Source organism: Geospiza fortis, unplaced genomic scaffold (genome assembly GCF_000277835.1).
Source record: "Geospiza fortis unplaced genomic scaffold, GeoFor_1.0 scaffold16, whole genome shotgun sequence".
NCBI lineage: Eukaryota > Metazoa > Chordata > Aves > Passeriformes > Thraupidae > Geospiza > Geospiza fortis.
The window spans coordinates 7,188,452-7,200,027 of record NW_005054302.1 but is presented as its reverse complement, the minus strand read 5'-3'; positions in this window follow the sequence as shown (position 1 = coordinate 7,200,027).

Genomic DNA, 11,576 nt, shown 5'->3' with positions numbered 1-11,576 from the left:
CATCTACAGACACTGTTTGAATCTCTTTTATATCATCTTCAGATATAAACTCAAAAATAAGATACAAGTGGCATATTTAGGAGATTTGTTGCTCACCAATGACACAGGATAAATTATCTACAGAACAACTTGGTTAGCCAGCTCTACTTTGGATTCACAGAGGGTTGAGTCTGCCCAGTCAGTTGTAGAAAGGATTCAGCCATTTCACAGCTGTAAATCCAGGAGACATTTTCGTTATTATCTGAACTGATATCTAGCATAACACAGGTGGGGCTTCCCTGGATTGATGTTTACTCAACTAGACCATCATGTTCGTGAAAAAGCAACACCCAGGCACTGTTTTATGGTAGCTCTAAGTACTTCTCACGCTGAGCCCCCAGATGTGAGCCCCCAGGTTTTGCATCTGTAATGCTCTCAGATTAACTGTGGGGGTAACTTGAGAGTTACCTAAATCATGGGTGCCTGCTCAATGGTGATAAATCCCTGTGATGTGGAGTTAACCAGATGCTGGGTAACCCCAGCAGTTTAACCATTGTGGTACAAATGGACATCTCCGTTGGGATGAGGACCTTTCCACCAGCTGCAATGGTGGAACAGGAACGTTTGGTTCAAAAATAGCCCATTACATTTCAGTAGCATGTCCTTTACACTATTTGCTGTTAAACTAATCTAGAGTCTACATCAATCAATGCAAGTACCCGGGTTTTCTGTGAGTGCAAACCTCTTTTCCCACTCGCTTGGAGCAAAGGGAGCACACAGCATTGAGGAGGCGACTGCTTTGCACAGCTGCTGGATCCTGCTCTGAAGATGTTTGCAGACATTGTCAGAAAGGAGACCAAGACAGAAAATCAGAACTGCAGGGAATCCACAGTTTTCTTTATCTATGGGTTCTATAACTTCAGCCTCTATTTATATGCTTTAGTTTTCTTTATTTATGGGTTCTATGACTTTAGCCTCCATTTACATGCGTTGCCTTTCTGGTTTCTTCCTTCACTGTCTTCTGGAAAACATGCATGTAGTCGGATGGTTTGGTAGATGGCCTCATGGACTAGAGGGATGTGGCGCAGTGTGGCACAGTGTGTGGGGTGTGGGGACCTGCTGGCTGGGTCTTGTCCTGTTTCCTTTCCATTACCCCATTATGGAATGGTGTTTGTGAGAAACAAGCTCAGAATGAGAATGATAATTGCTTACTGGTGCCTACTGGGGAGGTCAGGGTGGGGGACAGAGTGAGAAGCTGGTTGCTCCCCAGGCAGGGAAGAGGCAGGGAAATGATGAATGCTGTTAAGTCAGACAGGCTCAGGTCTCTGGGCTGCAGTTCCGTGGAAGTTCAGTTGGGAAATAAAACACGTTGCCACAGCTCCGAACAGAATTGCAGTAGGTGAGAGAGCCTGAGGGTTTAAGCCAGACACGTGGCAAGAGGGGTAAGAGAGACCCGAGTCATATACCCCTATACAAGGGCTTTTTAAAGCCCTTGTACTCCTAGTATGAAAATCAAGGCACAAAGTCTTTGCTTTCCTTAAGTCATTGCCACAGCTGGGTGAGCAGGAACAATAAGATCATTGTATTCAAATGCATTTGTGGTCCATTCATATCTTTTCCTATTTCTGTGAGGTACTAGTAGAGCTGTGAGAGAGCACAATCTCCTCTTTAATCAGCCTTGTTCCAAAGGAGGCCTGGGAACTGCAAGGTCACAGATGCTGGCCTGTGAAACTGCTGAATGAACCTAGCAGCAGCAGCTCTGTTTACACAGAAAGCTGGTACACAAGCAGCTGGGCAGTGCACGGTGAGGAGAGACAAAATGCAGGCCCTCTGCTCCAGCCAGAACCAAGATCAAGCGTTCTTTCTAAAAAAGCTCTATAATAGATCTCCCAGATGTTGAGAGCCAGATGTTTAAGGATCACCCTATTCCAAATGGAAGTTGGACCCTGTGTTAGGCACCCACCTTCCCTGTAGGCAACATTTAGGAGGACCCAAATGATCCAAAATGCCAACATTTAAAGAGTAAAGTAAGAGTTGGGATGCTACTTGAAATGAACTAGCAAGAAGTTCTAGGGACACACATTTGTTAAAATATTGCCTTTGAGGTATTTCATTGCCTTTCTTTACTTAAGTCCATAGCTCAGAGGCTTCCCTTCAGCCCAGCTCTTTGCAACTTATTTGTTTTAAAAGAGAGAAAATGGTTGATGTTGTCGTGATAGGGGATATTGCACAGGCTCTAATACACTGATTGCTATCCCTGCTGATTTTGAATAATTTCAGAGTCCCGGTGTGTTCAGGTCTCCAGCCCCCTCAGCTGTGCAGTGCCCAGGAGCAAGTGAGGTGCTCTTGTGGCTGCACTTGTGTGCCATCAGCCGAGAGGGTGAGCCAGCCCTGGCACCTGGGCCACCAGGCTGAGCCCCCCTGGCCTGGTAGCCCACTGCACAGCCCATGTGTCCAGGCTGCAGAGGAGCTGCTGTGAATTCCCTCCTTACTCTGAAGCGTTAAATGAGTACAACCAACATGTCTGGGTAACAGGTAACTTGCAATAATGCCACGATTTGCCAGTCTTCCTACAGATGCTTCGACTGTCAAGCAGCCAAGGATTATAGAGTGCTGAGGCTGAAGATGTAAATGCCATGCCTGCTATGGTACAGTGGCACGTAGGTAGGAGGTGGATTTTCTTGCACCAAACTACCTTGACATGCAAAATACTAGTCAGAGTCCTTCTCACTTTCTTTAGGCACATGACTAGTTGTCTTTGGCTGCATTGTTTCGGATTCAAGTATTCTGATGTCTTATAAAGAAATCTACCTGACCTGACTGAGCAGTTCACTTGACCCTCAGAGCTGTGTGAGCAGGACAAAGGAGAAGTACATGACACAGATTAGCAAGAACTACAATTTGTACACTTTGAATCCCTGAAGGGGATTTTTTTTCCTCCTTCATTCAAAGCTGAGAGGACCTGAGGCGTCAGCTCAAATGCTCCTATTTTAAGCAGGCGGGCTGTGTGCGATAAGCAAGCAGCAAACCTGCTGTTAAATGTGGAATTTGCAGAAAGGGTGTGTGCAGTATGCCCTGGAGCTGCTGCCAGGAGACATCTCCAGGCTACAGCAGTGAGGTCAGGTACCCCAAAGGATACTCACCAGTCACCCAAGTGTTACCCTTTTATAGGATGTATTTTGAGAGCTTTGCCACTCCTTGTCTCCCACATCAACTTGAAGATCCCCTTTTGGAATGGAGCCATCTGTGCCTGCTTTCCACCAGCCTGGTGAGGGGGCACAGGGCCAGGGTAGGTGTCCTGCTGCCAAAATGCCCTGTGCTTTCACCTCCTCCCTGGCTTTTTTCAGCCAAAGGTGAGTGCCCCATACAGAGACAGCGTGTGCTTTCCTGGAGTGGCACAAAGGGCTCTCTGGGCTGCAGTGCAATCCAAAGAAAGATCCATAACAGATAAGCCACAGGGTGCAGGGCTGGCCAAAGCTTTCGGCAGAAGTGTGCCAGTAAAGCACATAGGATATAGGTGGGAGGGTGAGAGCACTTTTACACTTAATTCAACAAACTGTCTTATCTGGTGCCAAGGGAAAGCAGTTCTTACCTAGCTACAGCTGCTACATGTCCTCATATATCTGCTGTGAGCAGCATTCAAAGCTGTCCAAGGCCAGCCACCCACAACAATTACTGTCCAAAAGCCCACAGAACAGTCAAGGTGTAAGAAACACTTTGAAACACTACATTAAGCAGTTTTTTTCCTATGATTTAAGGAACCCACTCATTTACCTACCAGGAACAGATTTCAACATAGAAACAAAACTGGCAGAAAACACTGGAGAAGTGTCTGAGTAATATCTGAGCTATTTCTGAGGTAACCGAAATTCTGAATTAAAAATCATAGATCGTGTTTGTTTTCTATTGTGGTCATAATTTTTACAGATACTATGTTTGTATTTGCAAATCTGGTGTTTTCTGGGAAGACTTTCCAGACTCTGGGATCACATGCAGTGTAACAAATGCCTAGTTTGGTGAAGGGATGTGTGAGAACTTCCTGAGATATTTGCCAATAAGAAGAACAGCACAGGTGAGGTTGGGACACTGCTCAGGGCTCCTGCTTCGAGGTGGGACTATTGTCTGCCAGGACACCCATGCATTCAGTCTCAAAAATGAACTTTTTTTCCCTAATTTGTCCACCCGGTGGTGCTAAAACACCACCAGCCCCCTTTTGGCATTTCCTCATCCTGTGGCAAGCAGTGTGTCTGTGCTCTGTGTGATGTTCAAGTCACTGCTTTAACAAGATACCTCTGCAAATCCGAGATCAGGAAACCAAATTAGCTCCCTGGGTCTCTGCTTTTTACTCGTTGCTATGTTTCCAATGGAACAGAGGTAAGACTTGTCATGCCTAATTACATAGGATGAGATTAGCAAATGCATGATCTTTTTCTCTAATGTTTATCATAATTTAATTAATTTGGGATTCTGTGTTAATTTTAGAGAAAGTGAATGAAGCATGGTCACTGCTTTCATTTTCAAAAAGAGTTGACAGAGAAGAGTTGACTCTGCCAGGCAAAACTGGGGGGATTTTTTTTTCTTTTTCTCTTAACCAACTGATTAAAACAAACAAAAAAAATTTGAAAACTACCGAAGTTTAGTTTTTGATACCCAGTTCTCTTCAGGTTCAATTTCTTTTAAACTAATGCCTAGCTGAGCCAAATCAGCAGAAACCTCACTGTGTAGAGTGGCACACTATTAGAAGGACTGGCATTTGGACTGCCAGGACTGTTTCCTAGCCCTAATTTTCAGAGTCAAAAAATGGCAAGTGGCTGAGTGTGACTGAAGGAGAAGATTCTCTGAAGTTAAAGCTATTGAGGAAAAACCTTTATGGCATGTGGTGTGACTATAGAAGGTGGGTTTGGACATTAGGAAGAGGTTGTTTCCTATGAGTGTGGTGAGACACTGAAATAGGTTGCCCAGAAAGGTTGTGGATGACCCATCCCTGGAAGCATTCAAAGCTGGGTTAGTGCTGATTTAAGCAACCTGGTCTAGTGGAAGGTGTACTTCCCCATGGTAGTGGGGCTGAAACTAAATAATCTTTAAGATTGCTTCCAGCTTAAGCCTTTCTATAATTCTATGAATTCATGTAACAGAACTCTGTATAGAAAATTGCAATAGTACCTCTAAACTCTGGTAGGATAAAAAAGTTCCATGTGTCCCCAGCACTTGGCACACGGGTGGTTAAATCCTTGCAGACAATGCTGTACTTTGTTCTTTCTCTTTATATTAATTTTTATCTCATTCACTTCCTGTGACCAGAAGCAGCCTTGGAGGTTCACTGCCTAAGTCACAGCCTATGACCTGCTGATTTGCATAGACCTCTTAACCAAATTCTGTGTGAAAAGCCCAAGAACCACCTCCTGCTCCAGGAATGTGGCCACGTGGCAGGACATGGCCTGCCCTGGTTGTCCTTTGAACTGGATGCATGTGGGTAACACTGAGTCAGTGCTAGTGTCTGTGCTCTGCCTGCACTGGATCTTTTCCAGTTTACAGGCTGCCCAGAAAACACAGATTTTACCTGAATCCTGGCTTCTCCTGTGCTGCAAGTCAACAAGGTCCTGTAAATTCTCTTTGAGGGACAGAGACAGCTGTTTGCAGCTCCCTTTTGGGGCACAGATGGAGGAAGCACAGCCTTGTGGGCTCAGCAGTGGCTGGGTGCAGGAGGTGATGGGGAATGTCAAGGTGAGATAGTCTGTCGGTATTGCTTCCCTCTCTTCAAAACAGCCTTCCTTTGAGGTGTGTGGGCTGCAGCACTTAGGATGACTGCAGCTAGCCCAAGGAACCTCAGGGATGGACTGTGCCTGGTGCACACACTTCTGCTGGAACAGCAGACACTCCAGCCCTGCAGCAGTGATGCGCATCACTCCTCTGAGTCCTTGGCTCCATGGACTGGGAAATTCCATATTCAATCCATGAACTCTCACATCCCTTCAGACTCAAAGGCAATTCCCACAAATTTTGAGTGTAATGCTGTCAAATATCCTGCCCTCTGGAAAGTCCATTTCCCAGAAACCAATCTGAAACCTCACTGAGGATTCCACTGAAGCTTCTTTGGCAATAAAATACCGCTGTCATGCTGCATGATAGATCATACTCTGGAAAGCACAGCCCTTGGTGGGAGCAGCCAAATAATTCTGATTTTCTTGAATACTTGTTTGTGAAATTTGGCCCTATGCCACACTTTGTAAGTATGTCAAAATTTTCTATGTGCCTGAACCCACCTGTGGCCTGCTCAGCTTTCCAAAATTCTGATGTGTGAAATGCACTGCTGTGCTCTTTTGCAGGACCATTTTCCCGATGAGCTGTTCATCCTGTGCTCCTCTGTTCCCTCTGGCTGCCCCAACAGCAGCCACCTCCTGCATTTTATTTTACCTGCTAAACATACAGAATGAGGATGAGATGGCTGAACTGCTGCAATGTGAAATGCAGCTGCCATGGCTGGTGAGTACCTGGATTTTCATGTTCAAATGTGGCATTGGGACAGTGGGGGCAGTGCCTTTACTGCAGGCCAACCCAAGAGAAGGTGCTTGTTGCTCAGAAAAGGCTTTTTGGGACCAGTGCACGTGGCTGCCCAGCCTAGGCCTCCTGGGCTGGTGTTATATGAGCTGAGGCCTGCAAAGGATGCTCACAGACAGTGTCCTCTTAGGAATATGTTATTGCCATGGCTCATTATATGTAATTGCACCAGTAAAACAATGACCCTTTCCTGATTAGCTTCTAAAAAAACCCACTCCAAAACAGTGCTTTAAAAAAGAAACAAAAGAAACCTAATTCTTGTTCTGATCTCATGCCTCAAAAGGAAGAATTTTAGTTTTGTTTTTCTGCAGTTTTTAATTAAATTGTCAGGTCAAAAAAAGTTTTCGAAAAAGTAAAAAATGGACAGAAACAAAAAGAAAAAATATCCGAAGAGCTTTGGTGTTTACTCATAATTTCCTGCTATAGAATTTCTTGTATTTTCTGTGGTTCCTAGAAATGACAGCAGATCACAGGTCTGGTTCATGAGAAGAATTGTTGGGTTCTGTCGCTCTGATCTTTTAAGATTTTCTAAGCTTTCTGATGTTGACATTCTTGTAGCAAACTTTCTTACACACTTTCTGTAAATAACTTGTTGTTTTGCATTCTTTTATGGAAAAAGAGAAATTTGATGGACTGTTGGTTTGTCCAGTGTCATTGCAGAGGTGGCACTGTCACCCTCCAATCCACTGTCACTTTTAGAAAACTATAAATGTTTGAGTCAGAAAATAAACTTCCCTTTTCTTCTTCACCTTAGAAGCAGCGGTGTGCGCTTGTGTTCTTTCGTGTCCTATAGTGACAGTGTTCCTGCCTTTGCTACATAAACCATGCACTAAAAGACATATCTGGAACAACCACTGACTCGTTTATCATTTTCCCTTGTCCTCTGATTTTAGTTATGTTTGCCTCCTAATGATGTTACAAAAATGCAAGACCTGGGAACAACCTCCCTAGTGCCTTAACACTCTCATCTCCTTAGCAATCGACAGAAAGAAAAACACACTTTGGGGTGATGCATGTAATCCATTTGAAATGTCTATTTTAGGATTTAATACAAAAACACATCCTGAAGGTATGTTCTTCTTTTCCTTCGACTGTAAAGACTGACCAGCTCAGATATATATATATATATATATAAAACTATTCTGTAGCCCTTACACATTTTACTAGATGATTCTCTCTTGGCAATTGCATCATTGTAACCTTTGTCTCTTTCCTGACATTCAGATGCTGCACCCTTTTTTGGTGTTTCACCAGAGTTTTGTTGGTCAGCAGCTCTTTTTGTTTTCAGAGCTGCTGTGGCATGCCTGCCTTCCCTAGCTCACTGCAGTGCCTGCCATAGTGTTATGTTACAGAAGACAAACACACATTGCTTTGCAGACACTTGTCTTTTGTTCAACTCTTTATTGAACAGAAGAAATTGGTTTGCAATGAATTTTTTTTGCTTATTTTTGTCTATGAAAAAGCCATAGTCTTTCTCTCTGAGGCTGGGCAAGTACACTGTAATGTGGGAGGCCTGACAACCTGTAAACAATGCAGCTGACAACTTGTCAGCTGAAGAGTGCTTGTGTGTAATAACTAAAGGGACAAAACAACGTTTGACAAACAGGATATTGTATAAATGCACTCATTTTCTGTGTGCAGGAGATTAGCATTAGGTAGAAAGGAGTTGACTGGAGGGGGAAAGAGATTTGAAAGGACAAGAAACAAAAGAATAGCTCTCACAATAACAAAGTACATGTATTCCTGTCTACCAAGTCTTGGCCCATAGGCCTACATGTCTGGATGCAGGATTGAGTAGCTTCGTATGTATAAGCAATGTTTCACTTCAAAACACATACATTTTAAAGTTACTCCACAGGAGCCAGCAGAAGGGAAATCACTGTGGTGACACTGAAGTATGCTGCATCTTTTATAGCAATTGCTGCGTATTGAAAAACACAGCCTCAGAAGCTGTAACCTCATGAACTGCCTAGGCATGAATACCGCTATTGTTCCCAAGCAAGAAAAACAGAATCACAGAAAAACCCAGAAACTCCTACAGTCCTGGGCCGATGCCAAATTTTTGTATATACTTTCAAAGGAAGATAACTTGCTTAGTTTTGGAAATGTTCTCACAGTAGCTTGTTTTGTGCTTATAACTGTGTGGCCAAGTGAAAGAAACAGTGTACTGGAGACCTACAGTACGTGTTTGACAAAGTTCAGACACAAACCATGTTCCTAGTTAGATATACATTCAAAACTCTATTAGGAAGAGCTTTGAGACAGGATAAAAGGTAGTTTTCCTTAAAATCAAACTAAGGAAGTCATAAGGAAGTGGCAAGAGGCCAGTATCAAGCCTCAAGACACCGGTACTTTATTCAGACCCTTGCATTTGTATTTCTCAACATGCAGGTGGTGCTAGAAATCATGCTGTGTACCTAAGGCTTCAACACATTTGATATTGAGACTTCTTCTGTGCCAGCCCTTAGATGGTAATTTAATCTCCACTATTCCAGAGCCTGAAGGGAGCACAGCACCTTGTGTCTCAGAACTGATGGTCTAGTCTGTTTTAAATATGTACTTGATTCTCAGAGCAGGGTAAAATCCACCTCATGTCGACTTAAGACATTAATGATTTTTAAAGTAGAGACTTAAAGCCTCAGAGGCTGGAGCTTAATTTTCCAGATGCTGTACAAGCACGTTTTATCAGGCTTTTTCTTTTTGTTCAAATCATGTTCTTATTGTCTTCTGTTTTAGGAATGGGGTTTCTTGAGTCTTGCACAATGGAAGGATAGGAGAATCTTACCTCTGCCCTTTTCACATTCTTTGATCTCAGTGATCTTTAGGACAGTGCTTTTTCAGAGGAAAAAAGTCTTTCTCACTGAAATAACTCAGCAGAGAAACAAAGGATCCTTTGCTTCTCCAAGGCTACTGTACCCTTTGTCTCAGCAACACTGTGGGGTAATGAACACAGCATCTAACTCCTGTTTCTCAAGCCAGCTGTGCTCACTGCCACTCTGAATTCCTGACTCAAGAATGTTTCAATTTGCATGCAAACTTCTTTTTCCCCAAAAAATCTTTGTTCATAAGGACTGGAGTGACCTTTTGGATTATCTCAATTAGTAACATTGATCTTCAGATAATAGGCCCAGATTATTGTACTAAAGGCTGAGACAGTTTTCATTACAGAAAGAAATTAGCTGATACCAGGGATGTCTGGTACTGGTTGGTACTGGGATAGATGGATTTTAGGTCAGTGCAGCCACTGGTTGATGCTGAATTAAGCCCTGTCAGTATACTCTTTGTTTTCTGAGTCTGAGGTGGTCCTTCTGAATAAGTGTGCCAGGAACAGAACAGTTTTCCTAGCTAGTCCACTAAAAAACACCAAGTGAGTATTCAGCATGACACCTCATGTCATTTTAGCCTGACTTTGGCATCTCATTTATTCAATCTTTTTTTTTATAAGAAAGTATCTGTCTGTCCACTCCACCCCAATAACTTTTTAATTCTTTAAACAATTCAACAGCAAATCTGTCAAAATTTGACAGAACATTCCAGCTTCTACAAACCCAGTCTTCTAACCTTGTCATAAATAGCCATTTATATTCACTCAATTGGCACTTGTTCCTCACCTGAATCCCCTCCCTGTTACATGTATCCATGTAACATGATATGTAAGTTAATAACAAATTTGGAGCTACTAGCCAAAAAATACTAGTTTATAAAGCTAGTATCCCTTATCCCAATATATCAAATCAAATATAAAAAAAATACATCAGTATAAAAGAATATCCCTTATCAAAGACACATCACTCTTTTTCTGTTTTCACTATGTTTTTCCTCTAATATATTCTCATGAACGTATTACAATTTAATGTTGAAAAGAAACTTTTTTCAGTAGTGCATGCTACTTTACTTTTCATTTATTTATTCCTGTAAGTCCTAAGAAGTGAAAGAGAAACCATTTTCAGTTCAACTATGATTCCTCTTGTTTCTCTTCTGTTCTTTCAAAACGTAGTACTGTGCAGCAGAATACAAAAATGGAAAGCTCAGCTTCTCTCAGGCTGCAGTTTTAGTACCATTTGGCACCAGGATTAACCTAAGCAGCCCCACTCCTGTCATTTAACCCTGTGTCTGCTACAACTGCTTGTGCCATTGTTGTTCATAGAGAGCTGATTTGTGGCTTGTTCAGTTTGGACACAGGGGCTTGGGGTTTTTGGTTTTGCTGTAAATCACAAATCAGTTCCCCATGAGCTGCACTGGGATCTCGGGCAGGCACAGAGATCAGATTTCTGGTTTTGCTTACAGAATTAGGGCCTTATTTTGTATGTTGCAACAGAAGGCTTAAGCTCCTCTTTGTAAGTGGGTTTGTGGGAGTTAGTTTGTTCCCATGTGCTTATATGCCGTTTGAAAAGGTGATGTAGATACTTCGGGAAACTTCATCTTGTATCTGTAGCCTCTGAATGGATGATTTGTCTTCTGAGGTATTTGGCCTTTTAAACTCTTTGAACTCTTTGTCAAGGCAATCACCCATTGTCTAGGTAAAGCGTGATGGAATCACATTTAGCATGACTTAGAAATCACTTGTATCTTCCTGAACCTAGCCCCAGTCCTGGTAGAAAACCTCCAGTATAATCTTCAGGAAATTAAACAGTGCCACATTTGATTCTCTTTCAGCTGAAGGAATAGTGACATAAAAAAATCCCCAAGAGCATGAATAGCAACAGCCGATTCAACTAAAGCAAGTTAAACACCTTGGGAAGGTTTTAAAATCTGCAGAGAGATAATGAGGAATAAATGAGGGAAATCAGATCTAGAGAAATTTTCTTACTCGGACAGCAGGAAGTAACTTGGAGTCAAAGCAGACAACCTGCTGTTTAGAAAGACAACTCCTTTGGAAAAAACCCTGGAATGTGGGGCTCTCAATTGACACAATTTGAAGCAGTTGAATAGAAGCCTTTTTATTTCCCTAATATAAAAGCAGTCCTCTTTCCACCTGATTGCGGTTTATTTTAGTCAAAGCATCTCTGCTTTGGCATTCTTCACGTTCCTATCTCCTG